A 4,787-nucleotide genomic window follows, 5' to 3' on the forward strand; every position below is an offset into this window, starting at 1 on the left:
CGAGTGCCATGATTTCAGATCTGAAATTATTATGTTGTCACCAGTATATGTGTGTTTTAGATCCGATCTTGCATGTTGTAGTTACCTACTATGTGTTATGATCCAGCAACCCTGGAGTTACAATAATCGGAACCACTCCCGGTGATGACCATAGTTTGAGGAGTTCATGTGTTCACCAAGTGCTAATGCGTTGGTTCGGTTCTTATTAAAAGGAGAACGTTAATATCCCATAGTTTCCTTTTGGACCCCGCTGCCATGGGAGGGATGGACAATAGATGTCATGAAGTTCTTTTCCCTAAGCACGTATGACGACACATGGAATGCATGCCTACATCACATTGACGAGCGGGAGCGAGCCACATATCTCTCCGTGTTATAACTGTTGCATGATGAATATCATCCAAACAAATCACCGACCCATTGCCTACGAGTTTGTCCTACTACTGCAGTTACTTGTCTTGCTCTGCTGCTGCTATTACTGTTCCTACTGCTCTTACTTGCCTTGCTCTACTGCTACTATTGCTACTACTATCGCTTGCTACTGTTGCTACTTGCTACTGCTGTCACTACTGTTTTTCCTTGCCGCTGCTATTGCTCGTTACACCTTCGTTACTCGCTACTTTGCTGTTACTACTTTGCTTACAGATACTAATCTTTCAGGTGTGGTTGAATCTGACAATTCAACTGCTAATACTTGAGAGTATTCTCTCACCTCCCGTCGTGCGAATCAACAAATTTGGGTCGAATACTCTACCCTCGAAAACTGCTACGATCCCATGCGCTTGTGGGCCGTCAAGAACATTCTTCTAGTTTCGATTGCCGGAGAGTGCTAGCAGCATTCTTCTGGTGCCGTTGCAAAGGGGAAGAACAGTTGGCATCAATCATTTTTCTAGCACCGTTGCCGGGGAGTAATTGCTATATTCTTTGAGTCACTTGGGATTTATATCTGCTGATCACTATGAAGAATCTGAAGGATCTGAAGACCAAAGTCTTGCCCTCAACTACGAGGGGAGGTAAGGAATTGCAATCTAGCTCTGCACTTGATTCACCTTCAGTTATGAGTAAGTTTGCGACATCAACTCCTGCTAGAAATCATGATATGTCGCCTATGCCTGATGATACCATGCTTGATACTATGCCTGATGCTATGCCTGATATTGCTAGAGATGCTATGCTTGATACTGCTAGAGATGCTATGCCTGATACTTTTTTGCCTGATGATGCTAGAGATGCTATTTTTCCTGATGATGCTATGCTTGATACTGCTAGAGATACTATTTTGCCTGATGTTCCACTAGGAGTGTTCCTTGATGCTCATATTGCTAGAGTTACTGCCAATGCTCGCGATGCTTCTGAAACTACTGATACTATTGAGATAGAACCTGCTTTTGCTCTTGCTAGATCTAGCTCTCCTAGATATGAATTGCCTGATATACGTGAGGGTTACGTTATGGAGGGAGAGATAGTTGAGAATTTTCTTGCGTGTAAGGATGCCTATGACGCTGAGAAATTACTTCTCAAGTGGAAGGAAAAATCTCGGGAAGCTAGGATGAAATATGACCCGAAGTTTGCCACTTCACCTATCTTTATCACCGATAAGGATTATGAATTCTCTATCGATCCTGAGATAATCTCTCTAGTCGAATCTGATCCTTTTCACGGTTATGAGTCTGAGATGGTCATAGCCCATCTTGCCAAACTACACGATATAGCCAACCTTTTCACTAATGAGGAGAAGATCTACCACTACTATATCCTTAAGATGTTTCCTTTCTCTCTAAAGGATGACGCTAAAGCCTGGTTCACCTCTCTTGCTCCTGGATGTGTGCCTAGTCCCCAGGAGATGGTCTATTACTTCTGTGAGAAATATTTCCCTGCCCATAAGAAGCAAGTTGCCTTGCAGGAAATATACAACTTTGCTCAACTCCAAGAAGAGAGTCTTCCACAAGCTTGGGGGAGGCTCGTCCAGCTACAGAATGCTTTGCCTGATCACCCTCTTAAGAAGAACGAGATACTTGATATCCTCTATAACGGACTTACCGATGCCTCTAGAGACCATCTAGATAGTTGTGTCGGTTGTGTTTTTAGGGAACGAACTGTAGAACAAGCTGAGACTTTACTGAATAACCTCTTGATCAACGATAATGCTTGGACCATTCCCGAACCACCTCCTAAGCCAACTCTGAAGAAGAGGGGTATTCTATTCCTCAGTCCCGAAGATATGCAAGAAGCCAAGAAATCTATGAAAGAGAAAGGCATTAGATCTGAAGATGTCAAAAATCTACCACCTATCGAAGAGATCCATGGTCTCGATATCCCGATACAGGTAGTAGAAGTGAATTCTCTGCATAGGTTTGATGAGAGTGATATTCCTTTTGATAAACCTGCTAGCCTATGCTTTGATGAAATTGACAACTTTGTTGCCAAACAACAGAGTTTCAATGATTATGTTAGGAGACATTTGGAACAAAGTACTCGTATGCTTAGCCATTTAAGTGCTTGTGTGGACAGAAATATCAATGATCTGAAGCTTCTGAGTAAACATGCCTCTATGATTACTACTCAGGTAGAACAAGTACTTAAAGCTCAGAATGACCTGCTCAATGAACTAAATGACAACTCTATCAGAGTCATTACTAGAGGAGGCAAAATGACTCAGGAACCTTTGTATCCTGAAGGTCATTCTAAGAGAATTGATCAAGATTCTCAAGGAATCAATGCTGATACACATAGTCATCCTAAGGAGAAGAAGAAGGATGATAGAAGCCTACACGCCAGTTCACCAAATAATGTCACACCTGAAGAACCTAATGATATTTCTGCGTCTGATGGAGAAACACAATCTGGTGATGAACATGAACCTGGTGACAATATGGACAGTGATGTTCATAATAATGCTCAACCTAGCAATGATGAGGATGTGGAGATTGAACCTTCGGTTAATCCTGATAATCCACAACCTAAGAGATACGATAATAATGACTTCACTCCTAAGAAGCTTGGTAAAGAAAGAGAGCGATGGGTTTAGAGACCTATGCCCTTTCCTCCTAAGCCATCCAAGAAAAAGGATGATGAGGATTTTGAGCACTTCGTTGAGATAATAAGACCCATCTTTCTGTAGATGCGGTTAACTGATATGCTCAAGATGTCTTCGTCTGCCAAGTACATGAAAGATATCGTGACTAATAAACGGAAGATACCAGATCTTGAGATCTCCACCATGCTTGCCAACTACACTTTTAAAGGTGGAACTCCTAAGAAACTTGGTGATCCCAGAGTGCCCACTATACCTTGCTCCATTAAAGGAAACTACGTAAGAACTACCTTATGTGACCTTGGAGCCGGTGTTAGTGTTATGTCGCTTTCTCTTTATCGTAGACTTGAGTTGGATAAGTTGACACCCACTGAAATTTCTCTACAAATGGCCGACAAATCAATTGCTTTCCCTATTGGCATTTGCGAGGATGTGCCTATTGTGGTTGCTAACAGCACTATCTTAACAGACTTTGTTATCTTGGATATTCCTGAGGATGATGCCATGGCTGTCATCCTCGGAAGACCCTTTTTAAACACTACAGGGGCTGTTATAGATTGCAACAAAGGGAATGTCACTTTCCATGTCAATGGTAATGAGCACATAGTGCACTTTTCGAAGAAATGATAATCAGTACATTACATCAATGCTATCGAAAAGACTTCATCGATTCTTATTGGGAGCTTTGAATGCCCTATTCCTCGTGTCAAGATGAAGTATGATTTGCTTGTTGGCGAGATACATATCCCCATTGAGGTGACTTAGTGGCTATTCAAAAATTCTTCGTTCTCTCTTGCAATTCGAGAAGGTTTTGTCATAAGGACTTGATCAACCCCATTGACGGATTTCCTTCGATGACCATGAAACGGATGAATCAAAGAGTCACATACCTGTGTTTTAAGCTTTCATTTTCTGTTGCTTAGCAGAAAAATGATAGAATTAGTTTAGTTTTTCCTGTTTTCTATTTTAGCGTCCCGGAGAAAAATACCTCGAAAATAAAAGTTCTCCGATGGTCCTAAAAATTTAGTATGATTTTTTGTGGAATTTTTGAAAATTTCTAGGCCTGAGAGCTGGCCTGGGGGCCTGACCAGTGGGCCACAAGCCCTGCCACCACCACCTACAACCCTGGTGGCGGGGTGCAAGCTTGTGGGGGCCACAGTCACCCCCTCCACTCGTTGCAGCTCTCAGCCTCTTCTTCCACCTCCAGAAAAAAATGTTTCGCAGCTCAAACCCGTGTTCTTGCTCATTTGGCTGTGATTTTCGATCTCCTTGCTCAAAGCACCATTCTATGAACCGTTTTGGGGAAATTGCTCCTTGGTAAGTGACTCCTCCATTGGTCCAATTAGTTTTTTCTCTAGTGCTTTATCCTTCGCGTATTTTTGCTACCTTGGTGACCCTGTTCTTGAGCTAGAAATGTTGATTATAGCTGGTCCCAAGTAGTTTTAGCGCGTGATACAGTCTCTAGGCACTAGTAGGAGTAGTTGCTACAAGTTGGGTTAATCCTTATTCACTTTTCTTTCGAAGTCTCTAAAAATTTCAGAATTTTTTAGAGCTAGAAAAAGGAAAAGATGAGGAGGTTCTTGAGAGTCTCTTCAAGCCGTAACCCCAAGGAGGACGAGAAGAATCACCCCAAGTATGTAGTCCATCGAGTGACAGAAGTTCGAGCGTGCGAGTGGCCAAGTGATGAATTTTTGCGCGCCGCCGGACTTTATGAAGACTTATATTACTTGGTGGAGAATGCAGGTCTTACCGC

This window comes from Hordeum vulgare, chromosome 5H (assembly GCF_904849725.1).
Source record: "Hordeum vulgare subsp. vulgare chromosome 5H, MorexV3_pseudomolecules_assembly, whole genome shotgun sequence".
Lineage (NCBI taxonomy): Eukaryota > Viridiplantae > Streptophyta > Magnoliopsida > Poales > Poaceae > Hordeum > Hordeum vulgare.